A 25033-nucleotide genomic window follows, 5' to 3' on the forward strand; every position below is an offset into this window, starting at 1 on the left:
AGAGGAGTGGCTGTGAGTCCCGTTATTTTCGAGAGATATTGTATTCACAATCTTGGGAGATTTCTGCAGACATGGAGCTTCTATCACTTCTCTTTATGAGCTCCTGCTTCCTGACTTTGTCCGGACTGACGTTTGGTGATCAATCCGGTAAGAAAATCGTTAATTTATTATTTATTTACTGATCGTAGGCGCACGCGCAGTTATGGAACAATGGAGTGTCTGTGAACACGCAGCAGCGTGGGGCCTTAAGGCTGTTCAGGCTGATGGTTTCGTGGGTGGATGCCTGCACCATCCGTACCCATCACTTTATCTTTTAACGCAGCTGTCCGCATTGTGTTTTGCGTTATGTGAGTATACTGAGTATTACGGTAAACAAGACAAACCGAAGTCAACATTTTCAGGCGAACGTGTTTTCAACATCATGATTATTTATGGTCATTTATTAGAGAAACTCAGTTTCATTTGGAGATGGCTTTAACTTTAGGTGTGGCCTCATCGACAGCGGTCTGCGCGCTGCTTCCTGAAATACACATCCTTTTTCTTTCCTGTTGAGACACAAACTGTCTAACGTTTGCTTCTGAATATGAAATTTAAGTGCGTGTCCGCTACATGAAGCTTTAAAGACACTATAGCTTTACGTTATACTGACCAACAAAATGAAAACTCAAGACTCACAAAAGCTGAAAGAGCTGACACACACACAGCATAGCTCTTGTTTTTTTTCCTCTCACACTGAAAAAAAGGGATTGGCCAGCTCTTGGATTTACGTAAGATCTTGCGTGTATTTAACACAATTGCCTCATGCTTTAAAGTTAAGTGTAACTACATAGTGTAGAAACTACATGATATGCAGAGAGGCTAGATTAAATTGTTCATATCATGTTCAAGTGAAGTAAGTCAATATTATATCAATGTTAAATCCCGCGACACTGCACGGGTTTCAGACTCGCGCTCTTTAGATCGTGGTTTCAGGAAGGCATCCATCTCAGTCAAGTCGAGCAGCCACCTCTACTTTTTTTAGTATACCAAAAAAAGTAAATTGAGTGGTTGTTACATTAAAAAAGTCTAACTTGTAATTTGAACACAATAATTTCATGTTTCTATGAACTTAATTACATCATGAAGAATCTGTACGAAATTCAACAACTTAATTTGTTCTTATTGAGACGACCTGATACAATCTAGTAAGAGTGGTTAGTTGCTGAACTCATGAAATTCACAAGATCGCACAAGATTTCAAACTGCAGGAAAATCACTGGAGTTATAAGAGGCAGACAACTACACGCACACACACACCACGTGCATGCTGCTATTTATTGTATTATTACAAAAACAAAACAATTCTGCATCAAATACAGGAAATCACATTTCCTAGATTGTTGGCATGGTGGTTAGTGCTGTTGCTTCACAGTAAGAAGGTCCTGTGTTCAAATCCACATTCTGGCTAGTTTGCAGGTTTCTCTCTGGGTATTCTGGTTTAAAGTCATGCAGTTATTAGAGTTAGGGTTAACTGGTGATTCTAAATTACCTGTGAGTGTAAATGGTTGTTTGTTTCTATGTGATAGACTGGTCAGCTGTCCAGGGTGTACCGTGCCTTGTAACCTATCACTTCAGGGTTATTTCCCAGCCCTCCTGCAACCAGGATAAAGATAGAAGGATGGTAGTTGTTGAAGACCCATTGAATTTTTATGGTAACCAGGATCTAGACTTTGTTGAACATTATGTAATATGAAGACAGCATGTAGTATTTAAGTGACCAAGTAGTACTGGGGTAAAAGTTATTGAATAGTGTTGAAATAAAATGACAAAATTGTGAAGGATTAAAATATTCCAAGAGCTCAATTTACTTCATCTGAACATGTTTCAATCGCGTTTTATGAACACAAAATGCACAGGTTTATTGAATATGAAAAAGTTGTGTTGATTTAACTCAGTTGTTTAAGTTTCTGCCAAAGCAAAACATTTGTGTGCAACCAATGTCCACTATTGAATCAAGTAAATCCAACATGGCCTTTTTTTCAGTGCAGGCTATAGGTAATAATTCAAGTCTGGAATATTAGCTCGCTCACATTAGCAGCTGCATTCTCACAGAGGTGGTGCACATGGCTCTGATAAAGAGAAGTAAAAAAACAAGAAAATACATGAAAATCTGTGTGCACTTTTGGCAGGTACACAGAGATTTTAACTATGTTCAAATGTCTGTGCAGAAACAGATTAAAAACCTGAAACACTTCAGTTGTGTTTGCTTAAAAAATAAAATAAAATAAATGAATAAATCCCAGTTTCATTCCTGAGGAGCAGCAGGAGACTCTGCTCTAAGCACTCAGCGTGAGGACTGAGTGAAGAGTTATAAAGTGTTTAGAATTTGCATGTTTTCAGATATTTAATCAACTTACAGACAGAACAACAACAACACAGCTCTGCAACACCACTGACCAGTGAGACAATTAATGGGAGCAAAGACCAGAAATTAATTTTTGACTCCTACAGTTTATAATAATGTGCATTACATGGAAAACAGGAAAAGACAGCAGTGTTTACATGTGTAAGGCAACTCAATTATTTTGTAACTGTAGGTGTAACACCCCTTTCTAAACTTGGGATACAGATTTGAATGTTGTGCTGAGCCAACAGCTAAAGTTTGACTGCTGGAGCAAATTGAGTGACTAATGAAACGCTCTGAGAACTTGATTTTATCAACTTCACAAAAGAATAATGTCATATACATACAACGGAAACAACAGCATTACATGAAAGGAAAAGCTGGGACAAAAATCATGGAAAATAATAAACAAACCACACCCCAGGGGATTTGGCTCAGTCTCTTGTGTCAGGCCACACCTTGCAGTGGGAGTCCAGCAATCAGCCCCCTCCTTGCAGGATGTGCAAAGGAGCAGTGAGGTGCAATTCTGTCCAAACACTTAAGTAGACTTTGTACAGTTTGAGGCTCGTCCAAAGAATTTAACTTCCTTCTCAGAACAATCATCTCAAGGAATCCTGGAGGGGTGGCTCACCATCTTTGGTCTAACAAAATGTAATGTAATCAAGCTCACAGGTGTCAAATAAAGGTTCGAAGGTTTTAATAAGTGGTGAGATAAGAGTGAGTCTTGATGCAGCAGATGGATGGACCTGTGGCTGGATCAGTAACAGGCGCAGAGCTCCAGTTAAATCACACAGCAGCAAGGTGGAGGTGGTGTACTGGTATTGGCTGGTGTCACTGAAGATGAGCCAGTTGGACCTTTTCAGGCTGAAGATGGACACAAAGTCAACGCCCAAACAGACAGTTTTTGAAGAAACTTTCTTCTAGCTGACGTACAGGAAAAGGTCTGCATCTTTCAAGAAGACGTGATTTTCATGCAAGACGATGCATCACATGTATCACAGCGCTGCACTGCACAGCTTTCCAGAAAAGACCTGAAAGATGAAAGAGTGACATGGCCCCTTCATCACCTGAACTAAAGCTTGCAATGGCTGCAATGTAGCTGCCATCACCAGTGTGTGAATGTGTGTGTGAATGGGTGGATGACTGGTTCTGTAAAGCACTTTGGGGTCCTTAGGGACTAAAAAAGCGCTATATAAATACAGGCCAGTTACAGGCCATTTGTGGAGAATTTGTGGGTCCTTCTAAAACAGCAGAATTATGTTCTTTCCCTCCCCATCTCCAGCTGCCTCCCTCTTCCCGCTCCACCACAACCACCCACACATGCAGGGCCTTGGAGTAGGGGTATGTCACCAGGGTGCAGAGGAGGCTACCCCCCCCCCCCCCCCCCCTGTCCCCTTCTGGCTGCCTCTGCCTCAATTTTATCCCACAACTTAGACATTCACATTACTCACACTCTCATTACACATACATATAGGATCTTGGGGGTGGGCACGATACACGGAATCCAGGTTACCATCAGGGTGTACACCTCACCCCTGGCGTCGTTGCCCACCTCTCAATTTTAAATACACTTAGACACTGAGGGCTAGCAGGAGGGACTAGGCGCTTACCTGCTGCTCTCTGGCAGGTAGCTCCACTCCCTCCTGGGTTTTAAATGCACCTTAGAACACACATGCATCAACACTACAATGAGCGGGTGGAGGGAGGTTTGGAGTCTTCTCTCACCCCCATTCTCTGCGACCTGCTGGAGCGGGGGGGCTAGGAGGAGGAGTTGGCCGTCCGACTGCGGTCTGGAGTGTGGGGCCTCCCTGCTGCTGCGGAGTCGGGGCGGTCTGCCTCCTCCCACCGCAGGGAAAAGGGTAACACCACCTGGGTCTGGGTGCAGTTCCCCCCTCCAGGGGCAAGGGTACCTAGACCCGGTTTGTAGAGTACACTTGGGGAGTGTGATCGTGTGTACAGCGTCTCTTTATGTCTGTCTCCACGTTGGTTGAGTGTGGAGTAATTGCATATGAGAGCATGAGGGTGGGAATGGATGTTTGTATCTGTGTGTGCCTGTATGTCTGTGTCTATATGTCAGGTTGGGTATCAGACGCCACCTCTCTGGGGACATCTCAGGCCCTCCAAGGTTTGGAGGCCTATCTCCCCCCACCACCACTTCCCCTGACAGTGGCGGACTCCCTCAGACATCGGTGCGTTGGTGGTTCTTTGTGTCTGGGGATGGGCGTCCAGGTACACGCCGGCTCACTCCTTGGCGGCCGCTGATCGGGGCCTGGAGCCTGGGGCTCGCTCGGGCCACTTCGGAGGTGGGGTGCCCCCGGCCTCTCGGCCTGGGGCTCGGTCACTCAGGCACAGCTGGCTGCCGGCGGAGCACATGGGCGCGTCACTGCAACCCCCCTGGCTTCTGCTCCACGGCTGCTGAGTGAGCCCTCATCTGGGACTCTCCTCAGCTTTTTCTGGGACAGTGGCGCGGCTGCCCCTCTGTTGGTCTTCCTTGGTCTCTTGTGTTCTGGGGGCCTCTGGATGTCTGGAGTTTTGATCTCCTCCATACCTGCTTCATGCCCTGGAGGACGGGGCTGTGGCCCCCCCACATCCTCTAGCAGATCATTACATGAAGGAACCTTTTAAAAAAACAAGCGCGTCCATGCTCACAGGTGTACACACGGGTGATCACACCCACAAACTACACCCTTTTTCAGAATCAGAATCAGAAAGGGTTTTATTGCCAAATGTTGAGCAGGTTTACAACATTAGGAAATTGCTGCGGTGCTTCAGTGCAAACATACTGTCATAAAAATATAAAATAAGAATAAGAATTAAAAGTGCTAAGTAGATAGATATATACATGATATATACATGAGTGCAGGTGGTGATCAGTGCTAAACATGGAATGATGCAGTGAACACAGCGTAGGGTCATGTGTTAGTGGTGGGAACAGTCATACGGTTATTGTTCATGTGTCCAACAGCAGAGGGGAAGAAACTGTTCTTATGGCGAGAGGTTCTGGTGCGAATGGACCGGAGCCTCCTGCCTGAGGGGAGCAGGTCAAACAGACTGTGTCCAGGGTGAGAAGGGTCAGCTGAGATCCGGGCTGCACGCCGCAATGTCCTGGAGGTGTACAGGTCCTGCAGAGATGGGAGTCTGCAGCCAATCACCTTCTCAGCAGAGCGCACAACACGCTGCAGTCTCTGTTTGTCCCTGATAGTGGCTCCAGCGTACCACACGGTGATGGAGGAGGTGAGGATGGACTCGATGATTGCAGTGTAGAATTGCATCATCGTCCGTGTTGGCAGGTTGAATTTCTTCAGCTGCCTCAGGAAGTACATCCTCTGCTGGGCTTTCTTGGTGACGGAAGTGATGGTGGGCTCCCACTTCAGGTCCTGGGTGATGGTGGTACCCAGGAAGCGGAATGAGTCCACAGAGGTGATGGGGGTGTCAGTCAGGATGATGGGGGGGAGTGGGGCTGTGTGCTTCCTGAAGTCTACAATAATCTCCACTGTCTTCTGGGCATTCAGCACCAGGTTGTTGTGGCTGCACCAGGACACCAGACGTTCAACCTCCCTCCTGTAGGCAGACTCATCCCCGTCCGAGATGAGTCCAATAACGGTGGTGTCATCTGCAAACTTGATTAGCTTGACAGACTGGTGGGTGGAGGTGCAGCAGTTGGTATACAGGGAGAAGAGCAGAGGAGAAAGAACACAGCCCTGAGGGGAGCCGGTGCTGATGGTCCGGGAGTCCGAGACATTCTTTCCCAGCCTCACATGCTGCTTCCTGTCCGTCAGGAAGTCAATGATCCACCGGCAGATGGGATCAGGCACATTCATCTGGGAAAGCTTGCCTTGGAGATGGTCTGGAAGGATGGTGTTGAAGGCAGAGCTGAAGTCCACAAACAGGATCCTGGCGTAGGTTCCTGGGGAGTCCAGATGCTGCAGGATGAAGTGTAGGGCCATGTTGATGGCGTCATCTACAGACCTGTTGGCTCTGTATGCAAACTGCAGGGGATCCAGGAGGGGGGCCATGAGGGTCTTGAGATAGGAGAGAACCAGGCGCTCAAATGACTTCATGACCACAGATGTCAGAGCCACGGGTCTGTAGTCATTTAGTCCAGTGATCCTAGGTTTCTTGGGGACAGGGATTATGGTGGAGGACTTGAAGCAGGCAGGCACATGACATGCCTGCAGTGAGGAGTTGAAAATGCCAGAAAACACTGGGGCCAGCTCGTTTGCACAGTGTCTGAGGGTGGCAGGAGACACACCGTCTGGGCCGGGAGCTTTCCGAGCATTCAGACTCTTAAACTGCTTCCTCACATCTGCTTCATGAATATGAAGAGTTGTGGTGGGAGGAGGTGGTGTGAAATCCTCTTTTGTGCGGGGTGAGGAGGGGGGTGTTGTAGGTGAAGTGTTTGAAGGTGGTGATGGCTCTATGGAGGGGGGAGAGGTGGGGGAATGAGTGTCCAAAGTGTCTCTATTGTTGGGGCCGTTGGAGGTGTGAAGGCTGCGTGATGGCTCGTCAAAACGGCAGTAAAAGTCGTTAAGGGTGTTGGCCAAGAGCAAGTCGTCAGTGGAGTGGGGGGTTTTAGGCTTGTAGTTGGTGATATTCCTAAAACCTTTCCACACAGAGGCCGAGTCATTCTCTGAGATCTGCTGCTGCATCTTCTCAGAGTGCTGGTGTTTAGCAATGTCCACTTCTTTAGTGAACCTGTACTTGGCCTCTCTGTACCAGTCCCTGTCTCCGCTTCTGAACGCCTTTCTCTTTTCCAGCCACAGCTTTTTGAGTTTAGGAGTAAACCAGGGTTTGTCATTGTTATAACTCACCCTGGTGCGTGATGGCACAATGCTGTCCTCACAGAAGTGGATATAGGAGGTGACAGTGTCCGTAAACTCGTCCAAGCTGTTAGAAGCAGCCTTCATTGTGTCCCAGTCCGTAGACTCCAAACACGTGCGAAGCTCCTCCACAGCCTCGTTGCTCCACAGTTTTTTGGTCCACACGACAGGTTTGGAGAGCTTCAGCCTCTGTCTGTACGCGGGGATCAGGTGGATCATGACGTGGTCAGAAAGTCCGAGTGAAGCGCGGGGCACCGCACGATAGGCCCCGCTGATCGTGCTGTAACAGTGGTCTAATGTCCTCTCCTCTCTGGTCGGGCATTTAATATACTGCTTGTATTTGGGAAGCTCATGGCTCAGATCGGCTTTGTTAAAGTCCCCAAGAGCAATGATGAGAGAGTCCGGGATGTCCTCACAGAGCCACGACTCCGTAAAACATAAGACACAGGAGGAGGCAACGTCTCTGTTCATGCTTCTCATCAGGGCCAGCTCGTCCATCTTATTCCTGAGTGAGCATACATTGGAAAGGAAGATCCCAGGAAGAGCAGTTCGCAGTCCACGTCTCCTCAGACGCACGAGTGCGCCGGCTCGTTTACCTCTCTTCCGGCGTTTCACTTTCCTGATCAGAGTCTGCAGTAAATCTGCCGCAGATGCGTCAAATATTGGAAGTAAATCCACAGGTGTTGTAGTCCTGTGGTTAAGAAGCTCTTCTCTGGTGTAAGAATATCCAGAGGAGTGCCCAGACACAGAAGTTATGCACAAAAACAAGACAGAAGTAACGCACTGAAGCAGCCTCCTCTTAGAGTTTCTGTTCCCTAAAAGCAGTAAGCCTACACTTCCGGTGTAATCTGTCACCACTTTTCAGTCACAGTTACACAGAAGATGTGACAGGAAAACGATTCACGACCAGAAATGACTGGTTATGGTAAAACCATTGGCTCCTACCTCAAAGTACACTGTGTGCTGTTGATCTTATGTGCTGCACAATAATGTTTAATATTTAGTATTTACTGTCATATTCCCATATATCATTGTGATGTTGTTTATTCTATTACTCTTGTTCTCTTCGGCTTGTTTTCTTTTTTCTTTCTCAACAGGTGATCCAGGTGATCGATATATGCATTTTTTTTTTCATTTTTCTTTTTTTTTTTTATATATATATATTTTTTTTCTCTGCCCGTTCTGTTGGTTTTTGTTTTTTGCCCTTCTCCCCCGTCCCTCTTCCCAGCTGTTTCTCTTTCCCTCTTTCTTTCTCTCCTTCTTTCTCCAGTCAAGTCTGTCCCGTATACAGCAAGTGAAAATAAAATAAACAATAAAAGGTGAATCAAATGGACCATTATGGCAAGGCCGGGATGGTCAATTTGGTAAAGTAAATCCGTTGGGCATCTTTCTTTGCCTTTAGACAATAATTCTGATGCAAAAGAGCCAAACGGGACAGGCAAAAAAAAAAGAAAAGAAAAAAAGAATTATGTTGAAGTAAAACCGTACACCTCTCTGAAGAGTGTCCAGGAGCTGTTGCCTAATAATTATACACACACACATTCTCATATTTTTCCTTTCTTAAATATTCAGTTTTGACTTAAGATAATATTATTGGACTGACCAAGATCTCTGTAGACATTCAACAATAACAATAACCTTCAAAAATAAAATATAAGATGCTTAATAATTGTGCACACAGGGTAAAATAAATTATTATAATCCAAATGATGCTGTGCTGAGGAAATGTGCACTAAAATATAAGGTGTGTGTGTGCGTGTGAGAGAAACTGAGGCTGGCCTTAACCTTTGACCCTGCTGATTCTGGAGATAGGAGTGGATCCTCTGTTTCTACCTCAGCCTCTACACAAAGAGTTTTACCATAACCAGTCATTTCTGGTCGTGAATCGTTTTCCTGTCACATCTTCTGTGTAACTGTGACTGAAAAGTGGTGACAGATTACACCGGAAGTGTAGGCTTACTGCTTTTAGGGAACAGAAACTCTAAGAGGAGTGGCTGCGAGCTTCGTTATATTAGAAAGATGCTATTCTTGATCCCCAGCAGATTTCTGCAGACATGGAGCTTCTACCACTTCTCTTTATGTGCTTCTGTTTCATGACTCTGTCCGGACTGACGTTTGGAGATCAATCCTTTAGGAAAATTGTTCAATAGATTGATCATAGGTGGAAGGGGAGTTATGGAACAATGGAGTGTCTGTGAACACGCAGCAGTGTGGGGCCTTAAGGCTGTTCGGGTGATGGTTTCGTGGTGGATGCCTACACCGTCCGTGCCCGTCACTTTATCTTTTAACACAGCTGTCCGCATTCTGTTTTGCGTCATGTGTATACTGAGTATTAAACGAGTAAACGAAACAAAGACCTGAAGTCAACATGTTTTTCACCATAATTAATATGTGATCTGCCATTAATGACGTAATGAAATAAAAATACAGAAAAATACAAGATGTTAAAAAAAATCAAATTATTAACAGACGGAAAATCTAAATATAACAAACTTACTAATAACCACATTTGTAAGTTACTAATTTGACTTTAGATCAGCAATAATCACCCTCACAGGGCCAATATCAAATCAGTATGATACTCAGAAGACATTTGGTCGGTTGCGTCGTGTGTCTGGCGACACTCTCAATGGAGGACTTTGAACAACATCTACCAATTCAGAACCACGATAACAGAGTTCAGGCTGATTGGAGCCAGCTTATCGAAGAACAAGAAGTGGCTACAGCTGTTCAAAATCCCACAAGGGTGGCCGACATGATAGACGATGGGCAGGGCTGTGAGTACTCAGACTGTGTTTCTTTGAACGCTATATGGATAAAATCTTGGAGAAGAACAATGGGAATTGAGAGATTTGGTGACCAGTGACGGAAATTAGACCAGCTGTAAACATTGGAAGCAGTTTGTTCGCACTAACCAAAACAACTACCATCTTCATCTCAAGCGGCCCCCTGGCGCCAGCTGGATGCTCAAGGCAAAAGCTAACGGGAATAACAAATTTTCCCTTAGATAACAAGACTGTTTGTTGTGACTCTTCGACCTCCTTCAAGGCCACCCGTGTCAACTGATGATTGCTGACTTTTGCCTAACCGGGTGAAGGGACACTTTCTCTCGGCTGAACATGGAACACACACACACTCACACATACGCATGTACACGGACACAGACCTGCACTCGAACTACTACTACTGTGTGACTATCACTGAAAAAACAGTGACAGATTAAACCGGAAGTTTAGGCTTACTGCTTTTAGAAAACAGAAACTCAGAACTCGATCAGTGCCTTAAGAGGAGTGGCTCTGAGTCTGTTATATTAGAGATATACTATTTTTGAACCTCAGCATATTTCTGCAGACATGGAGTTTCTACCACTTCTCTTTATGTGCTTCTGTTTCATGACTTTGTCCTGACTGACGTTTGGTGATCAATCCGGTAAGAAACGTATTGATGTAGAGGCTGAGTACGTTTGAAGGTGGTTGATGGGTGGAATAAAGCGATGCCACTGTTACGAATAAAACTTGTGGTGTTGAGTAAGTCCAGTATCTCTAGCCGTACTTATCTTGTCCGTTTATTGCTCACCATCGGTTGCATTTGTTGTTCCACACTTCATCATAGTATCCAACATCATTCAGAATAAATCACAACAGTGCAGCGGCTACAAAAGGTTTGCTCCCTCAGACCAAAAACATGTGACGCTAATTTAATGTGCCTACATCAAATACAGCTATTTACATACAAAATGTGCTACCTAGCGGCACACATAAGGCAATAAACAGGCAGCAATCTGGAGCCTGTTCAGGCTTCTGGTCTAGTGGGTGGATAACAGCAGATCTTTACCTGTGATATGAGCGTTTAAGGCTGCTGTGTCGATTTTGTTTTCTGTATTTCATGCATACTAGGTATTCTGGTAAGAGAAACTAAGACATGTTTTTTTAAAAAAAAAAAGCAATCATGAAGCAAATAAGATTTCAACATTAACCACCACAAGTAGTCTTAATGACACAATAAATCATGAGATACATAATACAGAAACTGGTGGGAAAAAAAACTGGAGAGAGTAAGTAAACTCCTTGTTTCCAAGGACTAGCTTACATTTAAATCTACAGTATGAAATCTCACAGCCTTACCCAGTCATTATCAAGTTAGCCTGATGCTGGATTTCAAAGTAAAAGCCCTCTGAAATCTTAAATTTTATATATATATATATATATATATATATATATATATATATATATATATATATATATATATATATATTAGGGGTGCAACGATACACAAAATTCACGGTTCGGTTCGATACTTTGGTGTCACGGTTCGATATTTTTTCGATACAAAAAAAATGTTCATGCCTTTTTAATTTGTCATTTATTAAATTTTCACGGCACATTCCGCACCACATCTCTGTGTGTTCATCATTTGTTTGAAGCCAGCTCACCTCCTGCAACTACTTTTCCGAGAATACGTGCTTCTTTTGTGGTTCGGACTCCTGACATTTCTTTGGAGGTGGAGGAACATCACAGTAATTGCTTAAAGGAGCTTCTTCGACATCTTTAAGAGTTCTAAACAAATGTCTGTCCTCCTCCTGAAAATCTTATGTACGCAAACACGCGTTGCAACTTCTTATCTTGTTTATCTTTTTTATTTTGACAGCGAATGCGCACCTGCGGACCACTTATGTGCACCCCTGGTTATTTAGCTCGTCATATTGCAGCCACAGAAATTCTTTTGTCCATGAAACCATAAAGCTGCACTTTCTTTTTGCCTTATAGTCTGATTTGTCATAACTTCTCCGTTTTGTGGTAAGCTTTTCTTTGGCTGTCACTTCTTCACCCTGACCTGTCTTATTTGGCTCAGCAGAACTAAAATATATATCCTGCTGCTTTTACACGCGCACTCACATAACGCTCAGCGATCAACCTCTCATATGTTTAAGCTTGCTGCGGGAGATTTCACTTGTCATGTTTGCATAGTAAGCTAACGATTGATAAGACGATGTCAGAGGAATTGGTGCGCAAATTATCATCACTCACCAATCAGTGCTGTCGCTCTCTATACACAGTTCGCACAATTGCAAAGTGAAAGCAAAAAACAAGCGCAAATTCAAACGCGATTTCAATATGTCACATATTGACAGTGGCTCACCGATGCCAATGACATAATTACCCAGCTACATTTCCGAAAGAATGCAAAAGCATTGACATATATTTTTCCTTCCTACAATAGCCCGACGGGCAGGGAAGAGATAGATTTTGGTAGCCCGACTGGGGCTAGCGATTTTGCGAGCCCTGTATCTGATTGAGGAATCACTCATCTTTGGAAAAGAGAGTTTATTACAGAGAAATGGCTCTTTCCAAAATAAAAGCTATACTATATGCTTCTTCTGGGCTATATTCTCAGCAGCATATTAAACATATCAGGTCCCCATAAGGAGAATCCTGTGCTAACGGCTGTCTAAATGACTCGGGTAAAGTTTGTAGCATGGTGCTTGTTGTTTTTGTCTGCTTCCACTTGTCTTTGCACTAGGATGATGTCGGCGTAAATGTGCAGTCATATTCGTTGTGTTCCCACTAGTGCTGTCAGCGTAAATCTCGTTGAAATGACGTTAACGCCACAACACGGCAAATCTCCGTTAACGAGGGGTCCATGGGGCTGGACGGCCAACACGTTAACAAGCTAACTGCGCTAACAAACTAGCTCCCACCCATCCAACATACTGTTTTACTTTAGTCCATGACGCGCTTACCTTCAGGGTCATACGTCACATGAAAACCAAAATAATTCCAAACACCACATCTGAATGAGGGTCGGGGAGGTTCAATTTGCCATGTTACAAGGAGAGCTTAACTTCTGTCTCGCTAGCTTGCACTCCGCTCTTCCTTCTGATGTAGTGATGGGTCGTTCGCGAACGAAATGGCTCTTAGAGCCGGCTCTTTGACGTGAACGACGCGAGCCATCACGTGGGTTTTTTTTTTTTTCTCTCACCCTCTCTCTCTCTCGCACTTTTTTTCCGCTTCACTTCGCACCTGAGCCTTGTATGGAAGCCCGTTTCCGCCACTAAAAAAAAAAAAAAGCTAGTATCCATAACTCGAAATTTCGAGTTATTTTCTCGAAATTTCGAGTTATTTTCTCGAAATTTCGAGTTATTTTCTCGAAATTTCGAGAAATATAACTCGAAATTTCGAGTTACTTTTCTCAAAATTTCGAGTTAGCTCTGCCAATCAAAAATATACGTGAATGAGGTCGCTTTCTTGTTACCCGGAAGCATATGGCGCAGGACCGCGCACTCAAAAACGGATCCCAACAAATTAAAGTATGTTTGCTGATAGTAACACCATGTGATTCAGCTAATAACACAGGGATTTCATCATTTGTGAAGCCAGGCTGAAAACACTCAGCAATCTGTGCATTCACGACTGGATGTAATACCGGTAGCTTAGCTGTAGCATTTGTAGCTGAGGGCTTCAGCTTCCGGGTAACATGGAAATGACGTCATTCACGTAGATTACTGATTGGCAGCGCTAACTCGAAAATTCGAGTTGCTTTTCTCAAAATTTTGAGTTAATAAATCGAAATTTCGAGTTAGTTCGAAATTTCGAGTTATGGATCCTTTTTTTTTTTCTTTGTGTTGTTTTCACTTTAAATTTGTAAAAGGAAAAAGCTGAAAATTTAAATAGTTAAAAGTTGAAATGTGAATAGTTGATTTTTGTATTATATGATTTATTTATTACATTTTATGTGGAGTGAAAAAATAAAAGTATATTTACAGTGGCCCCTACAGACAAAGCACATACAAACTTCAAATCATGTACGAACTCTGAAGCACGAACAAACTCCAAAACACGTAAAAACACGTACAAACTCCAAAACACGTAAAAACTCCAAAACACATACAAAAAACTCAGAAGCACATAAAAACTCAAAACACGTACAAAAGACAACAGAAGTGCTCCAGGATGCTGGGCGCAGTGTTGAGCTTTTGTTATCTTGTGGCTACACAAGCCAGCAAGTACCAACGACCGGATTTGGTGTGTGGTAGTAACAGGTAAATGAACTTTTTTTTTTTAATTATTTGAATATATATGAGTGCCTGTGTATAAATACACAAACAATACACACATGCTTTCAATTGTGTAATTTAAGTGATCTAGTAGCTCTGCTTTGGAAGTTCAGTTCATGCTAGAAATGTGTTTTGGAGTTTGTACGTGTTTTGTCTCTAGGGCCCACCGCATATATTTATATATAAACATATATAAATAAAACCACTTTTTTTTACGTTAGTAATTCCTTTTGTGCATACTTTTATATTATTGTTAATAATAAATTAATTAAAGCAACAAAACAACCTGAAGAGCCGGTTCGGAGCCGAAAGAGCCGGCTCTTTTTAGTGAGTCGAACCGAAAGCGCCGGATCTCTAAAAAGAGCCGGAAATCCCATCACTATTCTGATGACGCTGTCTGTGTTGAGCGCTCAGTGGATCTGCGCTCGACAGTGCAGCCTAGGCGGAGTAGTCGAACGCAGATTCACTGAACACTCAACACAGACAGCATCGTCAGAAGGAAAGTTGATAAATTACAAATTTTGTATTGTTCGATACATATGTGTACCGAACCGAAAGCACTGTATCGAACGGTTCAATATCGATACGAATATCGTTGCACCCCTAATATATATATATATATATATATATATATATATAATGATATTCACATTCTTTAGTGTATGCTACTTGTTTTTTAATAAAGGTTGCTGAGCATACATTTTCTTTTCTCTTTAAAAAATATTTAGTGGTTAACATAAAACTTGTCATGCGCATTTTTCACTCTAGTCATCCTCTTCAGCTTGTCCTTATCAGAGTCGTGACAGCTGTCACAGGGTGAGAGGCGGGTACACCCTGGACAGGTCGTCAGTCTATCACAGGCTAACACAGACAGGAACTCACATTCATACTTATGGGAAATTTAGAAACACCAGTTAACCTAACCACCTGCATGTATTTGAACTGCGGAAGGAAGCCAGAGCATCAGGAGAGAACCCACACAGTCAGGGGAGAACATGCAAACTCCACAGAGAAAGGCCCGGCTGGTTGGTGGAGTCAAACTCAGATCCTTCTTGCTGTGAGGCAGCAGTGCTAACCTCTGAGCTATGATTACAAGGCTTGATGCAAAATGTTCTTCACATTTTAGTCCTTGACAGGTTAAATCACTATAAATAGCAATAGCACGTGGTGTGTGTATGTTTATTTGCCTCTTATAACCCGGTGATTCTCCTGTGGTTTGAAGTCCAGGAAACTAACCGCTCTTGCTAGATAATATCATGTCATCTCAACAAGAATAAATGAAGTTGTTGAATTTTATGCAGCTCATGCATGATTTAAATACTTTCATCAAAGAAACATTAATTTTTTTAGTTCAAATAACAAGTTAATAAAGGGGGAATGTAGGAGGCATTAAGAATCTATTGCAGTATTCTGTGTTCTCTCTACATTCAGATTTTTATTCTGTGATCATTTGCACCAGATTTAACTTGTGATTTGAAAATCCTGGTGTGTTTATGTAAATAATCCTCTGCAAATACAGAAATTAGTTATGAAAAAAATGGCAGACACTTTTTAATCACTGCGCATGGTTGTTGCTGTGGACAGTATAATAGTTATCATTGAAGCTACATTACACAAATCAGGAATTTAAACTAAAGGAATACAGCCAGGGTGACCTATAACCAGTGTTGGGGAGTAACGGAATACATGTACTGCCATTACGTATTTAAAATACAAAATATGAGTAACTGTATTCCGTTACAGTTACCGTTTAAAAAGGTGGTATTTAGAATACAGTTACTTTGTTGAAATGTATGGATTACATGGCGGTATTTTCCTGTTTGTCCTCTCTATTTTTAGTTTCCACGCAGATGGAAACCTAAACAAAACACGCATTAAGAGGCTCTCATGTCTGTGTCTCACCTCTACTTGCGACCGCACAATGACGTGAAGAAATATTTAAAAAAATTATTCACAAAAAATATTTAATATGAAGGCAATAGGCAGAGTGTTACAGGCATCGTCCTAAAGAATGGAGCTTCATGGGCAGTGTAGTCTGTGCTGCGTTATGTGTCTGTAAGCGAGGGAGAAAAAGGAGAGTCGTAAGTCAGCTATTAAGACTCGACTGTACACTGTGTTCGTGTTTTCCTCTGAAACAATAAGTCCCGTTGCAGCAGCCTTTCAACGCCTCTCTCTGTCTCTCGCTAGCAAAGTTGACCCAGACAACAAAGTAAAGCTAGTTTTCAGCTACGAGCCCAACACGAACCCGACGTATCAGCCAGAGGTCCCTACGGTTCGGAGCCGCGGGCCTGTTTTATATACGAGGTCGCTGCAAAAAGTGCAGCCTTACCTAATGTCCACCTACTGTTACTCATTTATATTTACCTAATGTCCACCTACTGTTACTCATTTATATTAAGGTTTTTAATTAATAGTAATTAATAGTAATAAATCACAGCAATAGTACATTCATGTAATTGTAAAAAGCATGATAATATATTAAGTAATCCAAAGTATTCAAAATACTTTACTTTCATTGAGTAACATAATGGAATACGTTACAAAATACATTTTGGGGCATGTAATCTGTAATCTGTAGTGGAATACATTTTAAAAGTAACCTTCCCAACACTGCCTGTAACAGTCTGCTTCTAAACTCAAAGTTACTGAAGATCTCTGGTGTGTAACCAGTTACTTATTCTGGATGGCATTACCTTGGTCCGCAGGATTACTGTGAGGAATCCTGTGGGCATTTTTTAACAAGGTTATGTCCTTCAACAGCCCCAGTTTGGATTCAAACACTGTATTGTTCATTTGTTTAAATAGACTTTCTTTGTGATAAAGCTTACGGTTAGGTTGGGTCAGGTGACCCTGAATCCTCCCTTAAACTTTCCATGGTACACAGAGCACTCGTCTCCAGTCCCCTTTCTTTCACTATACGTTTACAGGTATAGACCAATAAAAACTTAAATTGTGGCATAAATTGAAATCTTAGTCCGTATCCATCAGAAGTGAAATTCATTTGTGAAGACACTAAATTTCCTCACAATCCATTCTAAATTTGGATTTAAAATCAGATAAGAAAATAAATATTTTAGAGCTTTGTGGAATTTTATTATTATTTTGAAAAACTGAGCTCTGACACCATAAAGAAGCTACTTTGGCTGCTCCATTATTCACAAGAGGTCTTCACAGCAGGCAGCTCTGTACATTTGGACTCCTTTGGTGACGCCTCCTCATCAGAGCAGGGAACTTTCTCTTGTTAGGTGAATGTGTATACCACTGGAGCTGTTAATATTGATCATAATGATATGTGTCGATGTGAGCATTAATGGTTGACTGTCTCCCTGTGATAGATTTTCACAATTATATGAAGTTGTACCTTCAGAATGAAGTCAGAATGATAATATAATTGAAAACAATGAACTCCATCATAGGGTATGCTGGAGTTTAATACTAATAACAGTTAACCAGCCATAATAATAGCAATAGTTCCAGTCTTTGTGATAATCATTGTAGCAATAACAGTAGCAAAAATAATTATAAAAATTGTTAAACTAAAGTAATATCTTTATTATGATAGTAATGTATAACAATTGAAATGAATGTGTCAACAAAGCATAGTAAATTTGTTTTTATATGTAGTATCTACAATTTGAACACTTTTGACAACAATTTCTATATTTTTATGTATTTCATGATTTATTATATCATTAATGACTGGATACATGCTGTTTAATGATGAAATCACATTCACCTTAAAAACTGCTTTTAGTTTGAAATCCGAGCTCAGTTTCTCTTACCGTAATACCTAGTATACACGCGTAACGCAGGACATAGTGAGGAGCTGGTTTGATCACTGTAGCAGATCAATGAAATGAAAGTATCCTCTTGATTATTTCTGATACTCGTTGGTTCATTTGGAGACGTCTTTAGATGTAACGTTGGTGTCAGCGGTTTGTGTGTTGCTTTCTGAAAACCCACAAAAAGCCCTTCGATTTGTCAGTTTTTAAGATTTCTTCATCATTAAAGTAATCCAGTAATAGTCACCAGTATAAGTGTTGACAGTTAATTCGGCAAACTTTCATTTTCGAAATTATAAACACAGAGTGTGTGTCCCTGATGTTTTCCCCCGCCTCCTCGCTTACAGCGCTGTTGCTGCCATCATGTACCCCGGTTTAACCGCAGTAACTGGGCCTGTCAATCACAGAGGCTGTGGCGTGGCTGCTTTGAAAGTGACCAATCACATGAGTGCCTTCTTCCTTCGTGTTCCGCCTCCAAACTGTCAGCTTCGGGAGCAGAGCTGCTACAGGGTTTGCAAAGCAGAGACCTTCGACTGTGTTCTGGCTTCTTTGTGCACTTAGCTGCTGGTTGTTGTTGCGTTGACTGGCTGCATGTGACTTTATTTTATTGATGTTGTGTAATTCCACACATATGTTCTTGTTTTAACATATGATATAGAAACTGAACAACAGTGTTTCCTGAAAACCCTCTCCTGTCTGATCATTTCATAATAACATTTAAATTTACAATAATTGATTACACAGCAGTGGGGAGTAGACTTCATCACAGTAGATGTCTTTCTGAAAGTGCTGTAACTGAGTTTAAGAATATAACTCTCCCACTGATATCATCTTCAGAGCAGCTACTACAAAAGGAGTCGACATCTATTTAGTAATTTTACCTCTTTACTGCGTATGACTCTGGATACTGTAGCTCCTGTTGTACTTGGCTTTCTGGTATAACTCTCAAATGTGCTGATTAAAGCAGATAACTGTGATAAGATTGCTTTCAGAGCTGTTGCCCAAGCAAAGGGGGAGGGTGCATCTGACCCCCTCGGCTGTAATTGGTCCAGCCCAGAGTCAATCATGACCAATTCAGAGACTGACTGACTTCTGAAAACATAAATGTAATAAATAGAGTAAAAGTGAGCTATTATACTCATTTCTAGCTCCATATTTTATTCTTAGACACTACTGGAACAGTTTAACATGATTCACAGTTCACAATGATCCTTGTGGTATTTCAGGAAGAGCTAGGACCCCAAATCCAGACTCATTGGCAGGTCTGAAACTTACAACAAACAAACTACCCACAGCGTTTTTGATGTGAAAAAGGCTGAGGATAGACAGGAGCTGTAAACCCACAGCAGGTAATTAGAGACAGTAGATACACCTGGCAACACAACTGAAACTCATCAGGGAAAATAAAACTGAGGAAAGTAAAACTGAACACTAAACACACTGAACAAGGATCACTAAAATAAAACAGGAAATCACTAACACAGAGACAAGAACTCAAACATATGAAATGTTCACAGAAAGACAAACATGGAAAAAAGAGACAAAACAAGACTGAGTGCAGAGAAAGGAAATACAAAGAGGAAGTAATAAACCGAAAGTCATCAATAACTAACAAGGATTAAAGGCACAAATAATAAAATCAGAAACCAATGCCAGAGGCCAAAATAACTATAAAACACAAAATACTATTTATCTAATTTATATTAGAAAACTCTTCAGCTTCTTTGCCCTCCATTTAAACCTGTCATTCAAACTGTGCAGTGGGGCGTGGACCACAGAAAAATGTGAAGAGGAACTAAACTGAAGAGTGAACTCACTGTTTAATTCATGTTTTGTCTTTCAGGGACATCTGTGATTGTGAGAGAAGGTGATTATGCCATTTTACCCTGTTCCCTCGGCACCAATGAGAACATTGAGTTTGTGCGGTTTGTGTGGACGAAGGAAGGAACTGAAAAGGAGGTGTATATACATGATACTGGGGTGAATCATAGTCCTGCCCTCCCAGGTCGAGTCTTACATTTTTGAGATGATCTGAAGCACGGCAACGCCGCCATAAAAATAAATTATGTTCAGCTGGAGGACAGAGGAATCTACACCTGTAACTTTCCAAACAGAAGAAAAACATTCAGGATCGAGCTTGTTGTTGGTGAGTGCTGTTATCAGCTGATTATTTACAGATGAAACAGTCAGCATGCACATCAGGGTCTCACCCCTACAGCACACCTGTAGTGATATTTGCAATATTTGGTGGACAAACTGAGACCGTCCCATGTGCATGCTGGTCCTGCTCCTGTCTACTTATCAGAAATCTGACGCGCTCACAGAGTCGTCACTAAACTAAGTAAAATCTTTGTGACGTCTCAACTCTGTGAGCAACTTTACATCACACAGACCTCAGTGGACCTGTGGATGTAGAAGCTATGATCCAGTCTGATGCTCACATGTGTTTCTACAGCAAACTGAGATAATCCGGCTAAACCCCAAACATACACTGTATATAAAAGCTGGACATAGCCACCATGACATCACTATCTGGTTAATGACGTCCTGTTATGGTATCTCAAGCTGACTGTCCCCATTTTGGTGTTTTGAATTATCTTTGCTTTATCCTAATTTTCCTAATTATCCTAAAACTACTGATAACTTATTTAAACAGGTTTTTCACATTTGTGAAAGTGAAAGATTTCCTAAAACTAAATATAATATAAATAAATATAAGTGACTAATTCTGTTGCCTAAATCTGATTAAACTGTAACTGAAAAATATTGATCAAATAAAACAAAACCACATTGGTTCTCAGCACCTGTGTTCAATTTCAACATGTTTCTCAAGTCTTCCTGGACTTCCTGAAACGTGTACCTGCAGTTCTCTGGATGCAGCTGCAGTTCTCTTAGAATTTATTTACAAAGATTCAGCAGAGAGAAATCAGCATCTCAGTTCATTTCTGCTCTGTTTGGGGGAACTCCCTGTATTATTGAAGTGGGGGTCGCCTTCACTCAGCATGACTGAAGAGTTTTAGGACAGAGAGTTTTGGTACTGCACCATCTGATCTCATAATGTCTCCCCCCAAAAAGAAAACACAACAGGCAGAAGACATGATTTTGTGCAATTTGCAAAGTAAATTGTGTGCTGCAGATTTTATAATTCACATTTGTGTGATTTGTTTAAATATTTTCTTCCTAAAAAGTAAAATCTTACAATTACAAATGCTGTAAGGCCACAAAACCACATCTGTTCACAACAGTTACAAAACTAACAGCAACTTCAAAAGAAGATTTTGTGCTGATGCAGATGTTTGTAAATCTGACCCTAAATGTTCCTTCTTTAAAATTCTAATCCTTGTAATGAAGGGATTTTTTTTACAGGCTGTTCTTGCTTATATGACCAAACATCAGAGTTAGGACAAATTGTGCTACATCATTAAGGACAGATTAATGTAAGGTCGTTCCCACTGTCAGCACACGTCTCTTCTCTTTTCCTAACTCCGTGTCAATTCCCCACCTTTCCTTGAAAAAGAAGTTAAAAATAGCAGCTATGAGGTGCTTTTGGAACTTAACCTCCTATGTGCATGCATTTTCCTGTATATGTCAATTTATCTAAAATTTGAGGAGTCTTCAAAAAAAAGGCAGAAAGAAAAGAAAATCTCTGCGAATGAAACTTTAAACACTGAATAAATATTAATTTCTCCTTATAGTTCAGACACACAGCTGTTCAAAGTGTGACTCACTGTGTGATTATCACCCATCCACCAGGATAAACCAGCCTCCAGTTGAAATGTTTAAGGATTTTTTTAATCTGTGACTGTGCTTTCTTTGGGGATTATAAAAAAAACATGTCTAATATAGCAGGATAACACTTCTGAGTTTATTTTCATCAGTTTTATCTGTCTGCCAAATTGATGAGACCACAGTCACCTCTAACATGTGTGTTTTTTCTCCTTTCAGACTCCGTCTTAAAGGTCTGGAACGTCCCAGGTGAGTTCCGTTTGTGGTGAGGCTCAGTTAAAAATTGATCCATCAACGACTTTACTGTCTTTTGGTTGGAACCCTGCAAAGCATTTACTGATTATTTTTTTTATAAACAGTTCAGGGAAATAAAACTGTTTTAATTGTATTTGTAAATGTATATGTAAATATTTGGTGTGGGTTTTTGCTACATTATCTAATTAATTATTAGTTCAGTAACCAAAAATCTGTTATTGATCCGGGCACTGTGTTCGTTAGACGTAGCTGTTCAGTCCAGTAGAAACTACCTGATGAGATTTTGCTCAAACTGTATCGCATCCCTCTCAGTGTAATTAAAAATTTAATGTAGAGAAATGTGGATTCAAATGTATTTTTTATTTTGGAGAGCTTTTGTTGATGATATTTTTTGTAACGTCCACAGTTATTACATTATTAAATGCCTGAAACTTTTTTTAAAATATTTTATATAACTCTTAGACAAACTCTGGGACGTCCAAGCGTTTTCTGTGTAAAATTTTCTTTATGTGAGTCAGAAATATTGTTTAGAGTAAAGACTAAATTTGTCCTCAAACATCAGAGCTGTGATGTTAGAAAAGTTAATGCAGTACTCTGGTCTTTGTTCTCAAACACATTATAACCCACATCTGCACTTAGAGTAGCTGAACAGGAACAAATAACCAATTAACTGTGATTGTTCTTACATAATCTGTCTGTTATGTGTTCACAGGAGCAGCAGAGCCTCATGTCACAAGTCATAATCAAACAAATGGCGGGGTGCTGCTTCAGTGTGATGTTAAGAATGCTCATCCCAAACCTACAGTGCAGTGGTGGGACAGTAACAATCAAATTCCTTCTGAGAAGCCACAGGTCTCTGAACAAGGAGGTCGCTTCAACATCACCCTCAAAGCTACTGTGGAAAAAACTGGCCGCTATCGCTGTGTCGCCACACAGAAGGAAATCAACCATCAGGCACAAAAGGAAATCAATGTACATATTTATGGTGAGTGGCATTTTGATCCTTAAATGTTTCTTATTGCTTTTGAAAAACGTAAATAATATTCTCAGATTCAATGCAAAGAGTGACGTCTTCAAGGAAACAAAAGATTAAATAATGAACTCATAAAAACGTTAAATATCTGGAAAATGTCAGACTCACTGACACTGAAGCAAAAAGCAACTTTAGTCTGAATTCAACTCATAAATGATTTTGTTTGTATATAAGACTTCTTACAGGTGTCATTATGTCCTGTTGTGGTCCCTGAATCCAGAGATGGGAGTTGCCCAACATACGAAGTGCCTAATTGTTGCTGCAAACCACAGAAGACTTAATGATACAAACACAGCAGCAAATTTAAAATAACATATAATAGAGAGAAGTCTGAGCAGTCTTTCTATATTGATGTTAATAAATTAAACAATAAAACCAAGAAAGAAACAAACTGTTTCCTGTAGATGTGGTGAGTGAAGGATAATCCGTTAAAACAACTCGACTGAACTGACTTTTTAGTCACAAAGTAGGCTCGCACTGCTTTATCATCCTTTTTTATTCTAATAGGACCATAATTTATATAATAAACATCTTGTTGTGTCTTGATGCTCAATCGTCCAGGTAAGTAAATCCCCAAGGCCAGGGGCCCAGGCCCATCCACACCGGGCGTGAGAGGGAGAGCGGTACCTATTCTCTGTGTGATGCTGGGATCTTCCAGGTCTGTGAAGCAGCTTTTGATGTTTGCAGTCACAGCAGCATAGCAGTAAACTCAAACCTACTCCAGGTCAGGTTCATTCAGTGCAAACATGATAAAATAAGACTTTGACTCAACACCAACCAGGACTGCAGCGTTGCTGTTCGAGGAACTGACATTAAACAGTGCATCGATGTTAAGACCATTTCAAGTGAACCGAATATTTTGAGATCTGTTAGTGCACCTTGACTTATTACTTTTATACAGGTATAACACTTCAGTCAGGAGGGAGTAATTCACACATGTTAATGATTCCCAAAGTGTTGACTTCACCAATTAAAGAATCTGATCAAGGAACTGACCTCCCAGCCTGTTGTACTGTTGTATAATGTACTGCTTATAAGACTGGGGAAACCTGCAGTCAGCTGAGACTCAAGAAGTCACTTGGATGAGCGATGAAACGTTTCTCCCACTGAAAACGCTACGTCCAGGTGAACAGAATCAGCTTTGGGGGATTTACTTACTTGTATGATTGAGCACGCATCAAGAAATTAAAGAATCTGCTTTCAACAAGAAAATCATCAACATATAGACAGAGAGACTGTAACTTAGTCTAATGTGACTTGTAAGGGCTGCAGAAAGGTTCCAGATTTTACATTTGGCTGCAGGGTTCTTGAGTTTGAAAGTAGCTGAAATGTCATTTATTAGCACCTACTTTAACCTCCAAGGACCTGGTGTCCACATAAGTGGACATCACATTTTGGGATGTCTAGACCAAAATACAAACTTTTGCTTTACAAGGACCTGATTTCCACTCACGAGGACATTATACTGCCACTGTTCTATCAAAATTTAAAGCGAATATCCTCATATGTGGATCTCGTTCCTCTCAGAAACAAAAATCAGGTAAAAAAAAAAATTCTGGTAATTCTTTGTTTTTACATTAATCAGATCCCAAAATAGCAAAGAGCTTTTAAAAATGCATGCCATGAAAGAGTTCGGGTCTTAGGAGGTTAAGAGAGAAATGAGGATTTTCCTCTAAACAGCTGACTAATATTTTTTTTTTCAACTCCCATTTTCTTTGAAAAAACAGAAAACACCACCGATGTTATTCTGTGGCCTATTTGTTCCTTGGTGTTCTGTTGCTGTCTTTGGATAGTAAGAATCTTATTGTTGAAGCAAGCAAACAAAAGTTGCTACTAGAGATGCACTGATTGACCAGCCTGTTATCCAGTGCTCTCAGCCCTGTCCGGTGTACAGATTAACTTGTAAGGGTTAAACAGTGTTGTAGGAGTTGCTGATCGCAGTCTTCAGTATTGCTGTGTTTCCTCTACACTGGGATCAGA

The 25033-nt window shown here is 41.3% G+C and overlaps 1 long non-coding RNA gene across 1 annotated transcript; it reads left to right on the forward strand.

Moving 5' to 3' along the window:
* Window positions 1-22015, forward strand: LOC308402983. Its single transcript, XR_013972843.1, has 3 exons — window positions 1-147; window positions 19883-20185; window positions 21985-22015. It is a non-coding gene; the product is annotated as an uncharacterized lncRNA (long non-coding RNA).
* Window positions 22016-25033: the final 3018 nt, after the last annotated feature.

Source organism: Rhamphochromis sp. 'chilingali' (genome assembly GCF_963969265.1).
Source record: "Rhamphochromis sp. 'chilingali' genome assembly, chromosome: 9".
In the NCBI taxonomy this organism is placed as follows: Eukaryota; Metazoa; Chordata; class Actinopteri; order Cichliformes; family Cichlidae; genus Rhamphochromis; species Rhamphochromis sp. 'chilingali'.